The 14649-nt window shown below is 48.8% G+C and overlaps 1 long non-coding RNA gene across 1 annotated transcript in view; it reads left to right on the top strand.

Moving 5' to 3' along the window:
• The window catches only part of LOC144821386 (uncharacterized), a 64339-nt gene that overhangs the window by 11778 nt on the left and 37912 nt on the right, over positions 1 to 14649 (top strand). The window contains exon 2 of the long non-coding RNA XR_013608343.1: positions 164 to 311. This is a non-coding gene — a long non-coding RNA (uncharacterized LOC144821386). The remainder of the gene's footprint in view (positions 1 to 163; positions 312 to 14649) is intronic.

The following is a 14649-nucleotide window of genomic DNA, read 5'->3' on the forward strand; positions in this document are numbered from 1 at the left end:
TTCATCCCCGGATTTCCATTTAGAAAAGCCTCGTTTTTTATAATTGATCGGGCAAGGGCTCCTAATATGCATGGATCTATATTGAGCATATGCATATATATTTTCTGCACTTTTTCTACCATTTGCTCATTTGTCCATTCTCTTTTTTGATTTTCTTTGATAGAAGATTGATGTTCCCCTTGGGAAATATATTTCTACATAGCCTATGGAATTCATCCGGCATTATCCCCACTCTGCAAAGCCCTTGGCCTATGGTCGTTCATATCTGAGACAAGATTCTCGATTCTACTTCCTTTCTGATATCAACTTTGGTATGTATCTTGTTTTTCACATCATTTTATGTGATTCCTGTCTGGGCCTTCTGCCGTATTGTAGTCTCCATGCCCTGCCTTGCATGTATATATATCATGGGGAATAAATCTTTGACCTAGTGTCATATATATATTTTTTACCTAAGGTCACGGTTTGGGATAGTGTCTGTGGCTGTTCCGAGCCATAAGAAGTACTCACAAAGAACATTTGCAGTCTCCGAGATATCTCTGGTTTGTGTGGAATCATTACTCTTTGTTATGTGAACACTTGTGTATGTCAGCATGCTTCACCTGTACACACAGCTCTCTCTTCCTTACGTTTGTACACTACTCTGTTTGGCACACTGGGGATATTTTTTCATGATATTTTTTATAATGTGAATTATGTAATCGCCCCGGCTTTCGTTTTTAGACATTTTCTATTTGTGTGGTATGTTGGTGCACCCTATTTCCTCTGTTTGCCATCCCCCGCTTCTTTGGAATTTAACCGTTGGTAACATTCAGGTAGATTCATCAACACAAATTGCGATCGCAATAGTTGCGAAACAGCTATTGCGATCGCAATTCCATGAACTGCAATTCATGAAATGAAAAACAACCAAATTGCGAAATAGCTAAATATTTTTTGCGACTTCGCAAATAAAATCGCAGAATAAAGGTGGAACACCCTTTACGATTCTGAAATTGCGATTTTCCAATGAGTCTGCGATTTCATTTGCGAAGTCGCAAAATAATCGCAAACCAAATGCATGAAAAATCGCAATTAGCGAAAAAACTCAAAATCGCAATTTGCGAGGCGCAAGTTAAGGAGAACTCAAACCAGGTGGTAACCATAAAGTTCAAAATAAAAAAAATAAAAAAAATTCAAACTAGATACAGGTGCGGGGCTGAACAAACACACTTAAGGAGACACAGTAGGAGCATGAGGACATTCACAATGCCAGGACTCTACATGGTGGTAAGGCGGCGAAGGCTCCAGGTTGCAGCCAGGAACAGACGCAGGATCCAGGAGCGAATTTTCCGGCAGCGGATCACACTCCTGGGCCAGACTGAGGAGGAAATCTACTCTAAGTACAGGCTGAATGGGGCAATGCTTACCAAGCTCATCCGGGACCTTGATCCCCTGATGCAGCACCCAACAAGGAGGACCAATGCCGTGCCCACCCATGTCCAGGTCTTGTGCTGCCTGCACCTCCTGGCCTCCGGAAGCTTCCAGGGGATAGTTGCAGTTGCAGGGGGGGATGTCCCAGAGCACACTGTCCCGCTGCCTAAGGAGTTTCCTGGACGCCATGCTGACCCGCATACACCATTACATTACATTCCCAACCACCCAACAGGACTTGAATCAAACAAATCTACAATTTTACAACATTGCGCAATTCCCCCATGTAATTGGATGCATTGACTGTACCCACATCCACATCTGCCCACCGGCTGAGACAGAATACACGTACCGGAACCGCAAGTCCTACCACTCACTGAACATCCAGATGGTCTGCAACGCAAAGACAATCATCACCGACATAGTGGCTCAATACCCGGGGAGCACGCATGATTCCTTCATATTCCAGCACAGCGGCATGCACACACGCCTGGCCAGGGGAGACTTTGGCGAAGGACACCTCCTAGGTAAGTACACATGCCCACAAACAGTATATCGAGACCATGTAGCTGCGCATAACAGGCACTGACCCTCTGCTCCTTTCATTCAGGTGACAGCGCCTACGGCCTCCGTGAGTACCTCCTCACCCCATACCTTAACCCTGCCACACCACAGCAACGGATTACCAATCAGATGGTTGGATCTTGTGTATGCTGACAGGCGGTTCGCAGCTGGCTGTGGCGGCGGCGGGTGATGTCCTGCTGGGAAACCAGGATCTGTCTGTTCTCCCTGACCGCTGCGGTCATGACCTGCATGCTTTCCGTGAGCTGGCTCACGTTTCGCGCTGTCTTATTGAGCTGCAGGTGGATGGCTGCCAAGTGCCGTGCCTGCTTCTGGTGGAAAGCAAGCATCCGGCGTTCTATGGCCAGCCCAGGATCTTGGACATGTTCCCCCCCTGCCAGCGCGTGGTGACACGTTGCGCTGCTACCTCATCAGTCCGCTGGACTGAGATCGCACAGTGGCTGTGCGCCGTGTCTGCCTCCTGGGTGGTGGTGTGGCCTGTACCACTGCCATGGGTGTCACATGGGGTTGGTTGCTGTGCTCCTGTGGCTGCAGGGGTGGCCCTGTCCACATGGGGAGGTGATGGTACTGCTGCTGGTGGTTGTGATGGTCCAGGTCGTGGGGCAGGATGGCCCTCTCCCTCGGTGTCCTCAGGGTTCTCCTCAATGTGGAGTGCCTCGCTGTCTGTGCTGGGTTGTTCAGACGCACCTGTCATGTAAATGGGTGCATGATTAATGATATGTATCTTGCACATGGGATGTTGCAACATGCATGCAGGCTTGCATTCCCTGACTGGCTTTAGGGAAATCTTTCACTTGACAGGTCTGGCTGTGTGTGGCTATCCGGGAATTATTGTCACACTACAGGTCCCACAATGCAATAGGGCATTTCAGGTGCGCATGGCCTGCATTACTGGGGTAATCAAATGGCTAGAGTCAAGGGCATTGTTAGGGGATGAGGTCGCAGTTGCATGGCACTTACCTTGGGATTGTTGGGTGAGTCGGGAGGTGTCCCGCCAGGTGACCCCCACGCAGGCTGCAGGATTGAGGGTGTCCTCCACCAGGTCTTCGAGTGGAGTGTTGGGTGCAACTGTGGGGTCTCCTCCTCCGGTGGCATGTTGTTCCCCCAGCCTCTCAGCAATGCGTTCTTTGGCACGACCTCTGAGGTCGTACCACCTCTTTTTGAGCTCATCAATGGAGCGCTGGGTCACTCCAACTGAGTTCACCTTTGAGCGGATGCGCAGCCAAATGCGCCTCTTGTCGGCCTCAGCACCCTCCGGGACTCCTGGCCAAACAGCCTGTCATGGTCCTTCGATACTCCCTCGATGAGGTACTCCAATTCCTGTTCGGAGAATTTTATTTTCCTCTTTCTGCCTGGTGCACAGCTTCCTGCTGCTTCCTGGGACATTTTATTTTGTTGTTTGTGTCCTGTTGTGGTGCTGCAGGATGTGTCTTGTGGACCTCTGGGCTGTGCTTCTTCCACTCTCAGGCTCTGTGTTCTGAATGAGGGAGGGAACTGCCTACTTCCTGGTTGTGATGTCATCATTGTGCTCGAAATGCGACTTCCCGTTTTTGCCATCTCGCTATTTTCGCAATTTTCACATGGAAAACGGGCGATTCTGCGATTTTAGTGCAATTTAGCGAAAACCGCAATCGGCAATTGCGGCCGATTGCGGTTCGTTGTTTTTAGTCGCTTTTCTTGATGCATCCCATTCTGCGAATTCTAAATTGCGATTCAGTATTTTTCGCAATTTAAAATTCGCAGAATATGGGCTTGATGCATCTGGGGGTTCGTTTCTAAATCTTGCACCTCTGGGCTGACCCCTGGTATTATTAGACCTTCAATATGTTGAAAGTAAAGGATTGTATATCCTTATGCATAAATGTTGCTAAACGATGTACTGATTTATTTCTTTGAAATTTTTAGGTGTGTGTGTTGAAAAAATTCAAACTAGATACAGGTGCGGGGCTGAACAAAACACTTAAGGAGACACAGTAGGAGCATGAGGACATTCACAATGCCAGGACTCTACATGGTGGTAAGGCGGCGAAGGCTCCAGGTTGCAGCCAGGAACAGACGCAGGATCCAGGAGCGAATTTTCCGGCAGCGGATCACACTCCTGGGCCAGACTGAGGAGGAAATCTACTCTAAGTACAGGCTGAATGGGGCAATGCTTACCAAGCTCATCCGGGACCTTGATCCCCTGATGCAGCACCCAACAAGGAGGACCAATGCCGTGCCCACCCATGTCCAGGTCTTGTGCTGCCTGCACCTCCTGGCCTCCGGAAGCTTCCAGGGGATAGTTGCAGTTGCAGGGGGGGATGTCCCAGAGCACACTGTCCCGCTGCCTAAGGAGTTTCCTGGACGCCATGCTGACCCGCATACACCATTACATTACATTCCCAACCACCCAACAGGACTTGAATCAAACAAATCTACAATTTTACAACATTGCGCAATTCCCCCATGTAATTGGATGCATTGACTGTACCCACATCCACATCTGCCCACCGGCTGAGACAGAATACACGTACCGGAACCGCAAGTCCTACCACTCACTGAACATCCAGATGGTCTGCAACGCAAAGACAATCATCACCGACATAGTGGCTCAATACCCGGGGAGCACGCATGATTCCTTCATATTCCAGCACAGCGGCATGCACACACGCCTGGCCAGGGGAGACTTTGGCGAAGGACACCTCCTAGGTAAGTACACATGCCCACAAACAGTATATCGAGACCATGTAGCTGCGCATAACAGGCACTGACCCTCTGCTCCTTTCATTCAGGTGACAGCGCCTACGGCCTCCGTGAGAACCTCCTCACCCCATACCTTAACCCTGCCACACCACAGCAACGGCGTTACAATGCTGCACACATTCGCACTAGAAATTGCATTGAGCGGACATTTGGGCTTTTAAAGAGCCGATTCCGCATCCTACATAAGACTGGTGGGGCCCTCAAATACCAGCCTGAGGTCTGCTGCTGCATCGTGGCCGTTTGTGCAATACTCCACAATATTGCTACCAAGCGGAGGATACCTGTGGAGATCTCTGGCAGTGAGTCGGAAGGGGACAACCGCCTACCTGCACATGTGCATCATGCACCCGGGGAGAATCGTGCAGAAGGACACAGGCGCCGCAACCAAATCACAATGAACTGTTTCTAGTGCACCCATACCCCACACACAACACTGCACTCATGCATGACAAATGTAATAATGACATGAGTCGGATTTACGTGTGACATAAATTAATATTGTTATTTTCACAATAATGTGTCTTTAAATTATTTATTTCAAAATACATGATAACTGTATTTCCTCATACAGCCCCATGATAGAGAAGCAGGCATGCTTGTCTTATCAGCATGGCCCTGCTGCTAGAGTTCATAGAGTCAATGGCGCCTTCGGCCGGACGCACCCAGTCGCCTCTCCACGTCATCCACGCCACTATTGGCCCGTGATGCTGCAGTGGCCCTGGTGCTGCGGCGGCGTGCGGTTACCACCGGCAAGGACAGGCTGCTGTGACTTGATGTGCCCTCACTGGCATCATCCCCCCCACTTGCTTGGCCATGGCCAGACGCCTGCAGAGTCTGGACAGCTGTTGTGACTTGTTCCAAGGCAACGTCCTGGCTGCATTGTACCATCTGAATTTGCATCGCAAGAGAGCGGCGCGAAAGTTGGGAGGTGGCATTACCAATCAGATGGTTGGATCTTGTGTATGCTGACAGGCGGTTCGCAGCTGGCTGTGGCGGCGGCGGGTGATGTCCTGCTGGGAAACCAGGATCTGTCTGTTCTCCCTGACCGCTGCGGTCATGACCTGCATGCTTTCCGTGAGCTGGCTCACGTTTCGCGCTGTCTTATTGAGCTGCAGGTGGATGGCTGCCAAGTGCCGTGCCTGCTTCTGGTGGAAAGCAAGCATCCGGCGTTCTATGGCCAGCCCAGGATCTTGGACATGTTCCCCCCCTGCCAGCGCGTGGTGACACGTTGCGCTGCTACCTCATCAGTCCGCTGGACTGAGATCGCACAGTGGCTGTGCGCCGTGTCTGCCTCCTGGGTGGTGGTGTGGCCTGTACCACTGCCATGGGTGTCACATGGGGTTGGTTGCTGTGCTCCTGTGGCTGCAGGGGTGGCCCTGTCCACATGGGGAGGTGATGGTACTGCTGCTGGTGGTTGTGATGGTCCAGGTCGTGGGGCAGGATGGCCCTCTCCCTCGGTGTCCTCAGGGTTCTCCTCAATGTGGAGTGCCTCGCTGTCTGTGCTGGGTTGTTCAGACGCACCTGTCATGTAAATGGGTGCATGATTAATGATATGTATCTTGCACATGGGATGTTGCAACATGCATGCAGGCTTGCATTCCCTGACTGGCTTTAGGGAAATCTTTCACTTGACAGGTCTGGCTGTGTGTGGCTATCCGGGAATTATTGTCACACTACAGGTCCCACAATGCAATAGGGCATTTCAGGTGCGCATGGCCTGCATTACTGGGGTAATCAAATGGCTAGAGTCAAGGGCATTGTTAGGGAATGAGGTCGCAGTTGCATGGCACTTACCTTGGGATTGTTGGGTGAGTCGGGAGGTGTCCCGCCGGGTGACCCCCACGCAGGCTGCAGGATTGAGGGTGTCCTCCACCAGGTCTTCGAGTGGAGTGTTGGGTGCAACTGTGGGGTCTCCTCCTCCGGTGGCATGTTGTTCCCCCAGCCTCTCAGCAATGCGTTCTTTGGCACGACCTCTGAGGTCGTACCACCTCTTTTTGAGCTCATCAATGGAGCGCTGGGTCACTCCAACTGAGTTCACCTTTGAGCGGATGCGCAGCCAAATGCGCCTCTTGTCGGCCTCAGCACCCTCCCGGACTCCTGGCCAAACAGCCTGTCATGGTCCTTCGATACTCCCTCGATGAGGTACTCCAATTCCTGTTCGGAGAATTTTATTTTCCTCTTTCTGCCTGGTGCACAGCTTCCTGCTGCTTCCTGGGACATTTTATTTTGTTGTTTGTGTCCTGTTGTGGTGCTGCAGGATGTGTCTTGTGGACCTCTGGGCTGTGCTTCTTCCACTCTCAGGCTCTGTGTTCTGAATGAGGGAGGGAACTGCCTACTTCCTGGTTGTGATGTCATCATTGTGCTCGAAATGCGACTTCCCGTTTTTGCCATCTCGCTATTTTCGCAATTTTCACATGGAAAACGGGCGATTCTGCGATTTTAGTGCAATTTAGCGAAAACCGCAATCGGCAATTGCGGCCGATTGCGGTTCGTTGTTTTTAGTCGCTTTTCTTGATGCATCCCATTCTGCGAATTCTAAATTGCGATTCAGTATTTTTCGCAATTTAAAATTCGCAGAATATGGGCTTGATGCATCTGGGGGTTAGTTTCTAAATCTTGCACCTCTGGGCTGACCCCTGGTATTATTAGACCTTCAATGTGTTGAAAGTAAAGGATTGTATATCCTTATGCATAAATGTTGCTAAACGATGTACTGATTTATTTCTTTGAAATTTTTAGGTGTGTGTGTGTGTGTCCCGCACTACGTATCCACTCCTGTCCTGAAGAAGGTGCCGCCCCTATAAGGGCGCTGCACCGAAACGCGCGTTGGCGTTTTTCCTCTCGTGTTGTTGGATTCAGCTCCCCTATATCATCTGGAGGACACACAAGATTGTTCCATTCTGGCGCTAAATGGCAGCCTCACCACCAAGAGTGCTTTTTAGTTTTGTAGGAATGTGTATGTGTTGAAGAATGAATGTGTATATTATTGAGAGTGAATGTAAGTATGATTGAGGTTCATGATTGTCTTATGTCTGGAACAAATACATCTATACATCCGTAGATGATTTTGCATTTTGTATATTTTATGTTATATCTATATTATTATATAAAGCACATTTTAAAAAAAAATAAAGAGAATATATTTTGTATAAATAATGACGTTGTTGTGCCTATATGTGGGTCAGCCCTCAGTGCCTAAATACTAGAACCCTGTTTCTTGGGCCTTATATACATCTGTGTAGGAGGGTGATTTGTTGCTTCAGTGGGGTTTTGGCACCATGTATGGCACCTTATCTACGCTTTCGCTCCTATTTGATACCGGTAATGCCTGCACCAATGCTTAAGATTTTAACCCTTATTGTGCGGGGTCTCAACAATCCAGTGAAGCACAGAGCAGTCTTGTCATGCCTAGAAAACACCCAAGCAGATCTCTGCCTCCTACAAGAAACCCACCTCTTAGCAAGGGACTGCCACCGTCTCCTGTCCCGGAAATTTCCCACCCAATTCTTTTCATCAGGTCCCACTAAAACAGTTGGAGTAGCGATCTTAGTGGCTCATAGGTTTAAGGGGGAGGTTCTACATAAGGAAGCCGAGATTAAGGGGATACTGACATACAGATTCGCCCTAGGTAGCCTGACATTCACTATCGGCTCCATGTATGCCCCGAATGAGGGCCAGGAACGGTTCTTACACTCTGCTCTCACGGAAGCCACAGCTACGACAGACCACAACGTCATCTTGGGGGGTGACATGAACCTAGTTTTTGATAACAACAAATACAGATCTAGCCAGCGCACTCATCAGACAGGTGCACTCACTGCAGAGGGGCTTGCGCGACTACACGACCTGGGGTTATGCGACCTGTGACATAGCTTTCATCCTCATGATCGGGAGTACTCCTATTACTCCAATGCACACAAGACTTATGTGAGACTGGACCATTACTTAGTATCTACGCCAGTTCGCGCGCTCACGACTACTGTTGATATAGGAGTTGCCTCCCTTTCGGCCACACACCAGTACTCGCCACTCTCACTGTCCCACCCATATCACGGCCTGCCAGGATATGGCGCCTTAGGGACACTCTCCTGCACCGTGAAGAAGTAGTTAAGCGCATACAGCGTTCCATCACGGATTACCTCTCCCATAATGCCACTCGGACACAACCCTTGCAACGCAGTGGACGGCACTGAAGGCAGCCGTTAGGGAGGGGGGGGAGTTCATCGCCATTTCGGCTGCAGACAATGAGGAGCGCAGGCGCAAAAGGGAAGAACACGCAACAAACCAGGGAGATGGAGCAGATGCACCAGAGGACAGGAGCCCCTCGGGTGTGGCAACAGCTTAAAGCCGTGCGTCACCAATTAGCGGCGCTTGACCAAGATATGGCAGAATTCACAGCGCTGCGATTGCAACACGCCTACTATACCGGGGGGACAGGTGCGGATGCCTCCTCGTCCATAGGTTGAGCGAGGTCCGCCAAAGGCAGGGGATCAGGGAGATCAACCGGGCGGATGGTAAATGCGTATCGGAAGAAGCATTTCACAATTTTTTATGCCACCCTTTATGCCGATGCCCCGTTAGAAAGCTCCGATGGAGCTGCCTTCCTAGGTTCTGTCACCCCCTTCAAACTCTGACCAAAGCCCAGGCCGACCACCTCGACAGAAACATTCAAACGGAGGAGGCCATCGCCGCCATATCTCGTCTTAAGCAAGCAAAAGCCCCTGGGCCGGATGGCTTTTCAACTATCTTTTACAAGAAGTTTTGTAACCTTACTCACCCCGCTCCTCGCCCAGCTGTTTAACTCCTTCGACGACCCAGGAACGATTTAGAGTGATCTCTTGGAGGCCTCCATAGCGGTAATTCCCAAACCCGGGAAGGATAAATCGAAGTGCGGAGCATATCGCCCAATATCCCTCCTTAACATAGATCTTAAATTGTATACAGGGATTCTAGCTGCTAGTCTTGCCCCCCATATGCCCGGTCTCATTGACCCGGACCAAGAGGGAATCATTCCTGAACGCGAAACATCAGATAATACCAAACGGGTTCTACATCTCATCGAGAAGGCTACACGGGTGCTGGGGGAGTATATGATGCTATCCATCAATGCCAAGAAGGCATTGGATCGAGTTCACTGGCCCTAATGGGAGCAGGTTTTAGAAAGAGTGGGGATAGGGAAAAGATTTCGCACATACATCCTCAATTGCTATAGGTTTCCTACAGCTACGATCCGAGTGAAGGGACACACCTCCTCCCGATTCCCTATTGAAAGGGGCATGAGCCAGGGGTGTCTATTGTCGCCCCTTCTGTTTGCCCTCTACATAGAGCTTCTGGCTCAGAGAATGCAGCAGAAGCCAGCGATTACCGGGATCAAATTTGGGTTCTATGTCCATACGATTATCCTATATGCTGACAACGTGTTAATATCACTTGCTACTCTGAGGAGTGCATTGCCGGCATGCCTAGCGAACTTGGACACCTTCGCTCGGGCTGCAGGATTTAAGGTGAATACAGATAAATCGATGGCACTAGACCTGTCTCTGTCACGACCCACCCAGGAATATTTGCAAAACCTGCTTCCCATTCAATGGGCGGTGAACACAATTCTATATCTAGGGATTCAGCTGGCTTCCTCCCTCCCTGCAGTGGTTACTACCAATTATGCACTACTGCGTAGGAAGATCTGCCGGGAACTTGGCCAATGGAAGCATTACCCTCTCTCGTGGCTAGGCAAAATTGCGGCAGTCAAAATGACCATTCTTCTCCAGATCCTCTATCTCTTTCGCACCATTCCTCTCTGACCACCTGCAGGTTGGATACAGCAGATGCAATCTGATCTTGCTCAGTTCATCTGGAGTGGTCAGAAACCACGATTAAGGCGGACACTGGTGACGCTTGCTCCTGAGGAGGGAGGACTTGGAGTTCCTGATCTCTGGCTCTATTTACAAGCGTCTCAACTGCGGCACCTGGTTGAGTAGAGCCGTTGGGAATCGGAGAAACACTGGCTGTTCTAGACCAGGCGGTGGCGGCACAACCTTGCAAGAAATTCCCTTCTTGTGCAAGTCCCATAGGCCCCCTAATTTGTATGCCTTGTATATTACACGGGTTCCCCTTGAGGTGTGGGACACCACTAATATCAAACACAAACTCCCAACCTTCCCGTCTCCGCTTACCCCATTAATTGACAACCCTGATTTTACTCGGTTGCCTTTGCAGGTTGGAGGCCTGCTCGATGCCGCTTTCTGTATCATATGTACCACGCCGAGGGGGTCATCTCGTTCTCCCAATTTAAGCAGGAATATGGGCTCCCGGAGACGGAGAGGCTTAGATATCTACAAGTAAGGCATGGGGCGCTTCAATTCCAGGTCCGCTCTGAGGCAGATAGGCACCTTTCCCCTTACGAAAGATGGCTCATTACACTACGTCAGATAAAAAGCTCATCTCTGATCTATACAAGATGCTACAGGGAAAGCACACTCACACGCACACGTACAATCCCAGCAAAGAAAGGTGGGAGAGGGAACTGGGCAGGACACTCAGCCACAAAGAGTGGGAAGGGATATACTACAGGGCCCGGCATTCTGTGTATCACATGGGCCTTACGGAAATGCTCATGAAGGTCGTAAAATACTGGTATTATACTCCGGAGTGTTTACATGCAATGGACCGCACCCGGGAGGCGACATATTGGCGTGGCTGTGGCCAAGTAGGCACTTTAGTACATCTGTTATGGGAGTGTGAACATGTTCAACCCTACAGGACCCAGGTGCTGGATGAAGTGGACAAGCATTTTGAGACCGAGATCCCACGCTTCCCAGCATATGTCCTGCTGGGTTTCCCCAATCCCCTGACTTACCCACTACAATCTCGCAGAGGCAGACAGATGGCCATTGCGCTGGGGTCAGCGACACAAAACATACTTACACACTGGTGCACTCCCCAACACCCCAACTTTTACAGGCTGGCTGTACCGTCTGTGGCATGTACTTGGTATGGAGAAGCTGACACTTACCTTGGCGTGGGAGGGATCTAAATATGATGAGCTGTGGCAACCCTTTCTGTCGCCCTTAGCTACCGAATTCCGAGAGGTCACATGCCCACGATATCTCCGGCTGCTGCGCCTCACAGATTCACAGCGGGCACACTGCTGAGGGAGGTCACATGTGGTTTAGCATAGCTTAGGTAGTGGACGTGGAACACAGGGGAGGGGTGGGGTCGGATGGGTGGGGGAGTGGGGTGCCCAAGGGGGTTTCTTTTTTCCTTTTATTAAATGTTATCCCATGTATGTGAAATTAGCCGGATATGCGCTCACTGTTGAGTTTACGCCTTTGATTCGCTTTGTCCAGTCGTATGTTCCACAGCACTGTTTGTTGATAGCTAAACATACGTGGTTATGTTTGTGTGTTGCAAACTTAATAAAGAAATTTAAACCTAAATAAAGCAATTTTTCTTTTTGAAATGCAGCCCGTTTTCCTTAAAGGAAAACAGGATGCATTTCAAAAACAAAAATGAAAAGTTTTCTATTCATTTTTTAAGAGCAGGCAGCTAAAAATGATTTTACAAACATTCACAAAGGGGAAGGGGTCCCTTCGGGACCTCTTCTCATTTGCGAATGGGTTACCACCTACTTGAAGTAGGTGGTAAAATGTAAATGTTTTGCGACCGTATTCATGGTCATAAAACATTCATGCATACCATTAGTATTAGCTATTTGAAAGGGACACCCTAAACATGCCCCTTACAAATAGCGAATCACAAACCCATTTTGCCATTTGGTAACAGATTAGTGAATCGCTCAATTTTGTTTGCTTTATCGGAAAAGCATTTTTTGCAATCGCAAATGGGCCAATACTGCAATTCGGCCCCTTTGCGAGGAGAAAAATGCTTGATGCATCTGGCCCTAACAGACTATCCGAAATTCGCCAACAAGTCAGAGACACCTGGTCCCCACTTCCGGAATCACAAGTGCATGGTATCAAGCCTGGGGACTAGGTGCTGACAAGGAACTACTTGCGAAAGAACGGTTTGCAACCACGATGGAAAGGCCCCATCTAGGTCTTGCTCCCATCTAGTTCTTGCTAACAATCCAGACTGCAGTACGGTGTGATGGACATAAAAACTGGATTCATCTTTCTCATGTCAAAAGGGGCACCACCATTCTTGCAAGAGCAGCTTTCGGAAGGAGGTGATTCAAGCCTCAAGAAAGTGCCCATTCCTGAAATAACAGACAACACACCTACTGCACCCTGCTGAAATCTGCGGCCAAGGAGACTGACGGATTAGATAGGCATGTGCTCAGGACGGAACAAGCACCAACTGCCAGGCGTTCAAGGGTGCCATCTTTAAGAGACTAACTTGTGCAGTAAAGTTAATAAAATAAGGACACTGTAAACTTTGTTTTACTTGGAGATGCATCCCTTTGGTCAACCTGTCTCTGAGGCAGACTTGGAAAAAGAAAACATAACAGGAACTGTTGTACATAGAAATATGAAGAACAATAAATTGATAATTGGTTTTTATAGGATTTATTAAATACATTTTGATATTTGCCTTGACCTGGTACCTTGGTGCTTACCACCTTGTACAAGTGAGAATGAATAAAGCCATTTCTGCACCTACTAGCCCCCTGTTGGATCACCAACATCATGTTGCAGAATGTCATAACAATGTAATTGTTCAAATGAACAGCAATACACACAAAGGGTTGAGGCAACAGGCCTGCACCTATTACCTCTAGTGATACAATAATATTGCAATGGTGCTCAAAAACCTGGAAGTGCACTCCTCTTTACTTCCTATTGGGTAAAACCCAAATACAATCGAAAACACACATTGGAATTAGCACCCATGATTTGGAAAATAACATCATAGTTCTTTGAAGCATAACAAGTTCACGAAGAGTGATAGAAGAAGCAGGTCCAAAATTCACTTGTACTCAAAATGAATGTTCTTTATTAATATGTTCAGACGTTTTGGAATCCAATTTTCAAAAAGAGGTTATTTTAGCCAATGCGTTTTGTCTCTGTTGAGACTTCTTCAGGGCTCAAAATTCAATATTTGTGGTTCAGATGTGTACCACTCAAACAAGATACAGTTCACTGACACAAATAAATAAAGTGCCAATAATAGTCTGAATCTGATGCGCAGAAAACAAAATAGCAAAGATAGGTAAGGTGGCCAGCAGCGATTCGGGACGTCTATGCTTGGAAGTTCCACATTCCCCACATTCAAGCAATCGCTCTGACCTTGGGTTTGCCAACTTACAACATTATCTTGGTCATCACAAAAGGGATACCTCAAATATGTTTTTGATATATCAAACAGATGCTGCTGGACAGGAGGCGTATGACTTTGGATTAGGATAGCTACCCATACTACGGCTAGCTGCCCATGCCTGTCGTGTTAGGAGATTGGGATGTGTTGGACTTAGTCCTTTTTGCAGGGTCATCCCTGAACTTTTTGCCTTCCTCCTGTATTTTGTCTGACCTGTTTTTGTTGGTTTTATGACTCCAGGCACTTTACCACTGTGGATTAGTGCTAAAGTGTGTATGCTCTCCCTATTGTAAATTGATGTGTGGATTAGTGACTCCATGATTGGCTTATTTGATTTACTGTCAGACCCTAGTGCAGTGCACTGCGGGTGCCCAGGGCTGGTAAATCATATGCTGCTGGTGGGCTTGCAGCACTGGTTGTGCCACCCACAGAAACAGCCTGTAAAGCGTGTCTCAGGTCTGCCATTGCAGAGCCTGTGTGCCGTCTGGTACTGCCACATTGACTGGGCCATTGCACCCACTCGCCAGTCAGTAAACCTTCTCTTTTCTGCATATTAGTCACCCCTATGGTAGGCCCAAGAGCACGGTGCATTGTAGGTAAAAGGGAAGACATGCCCTGGTGTGTGTGGCATGTCCTAAT

The sequence above is a fragment of the Lissotriton helveticus genome, chromosome 2_2, assembly GCF_964261635.1.
Source record: "Lissotriton helveticus chromosome 2_2, aLisHel1.1, whole genome shotgun sequence".
Classification (NCBI taxonomy): Eukaryota; Metazoa; Chordata; class Amphibia; order Caudata; family Salamandridae; genus Lissotriton; species Lissotriton helveticus.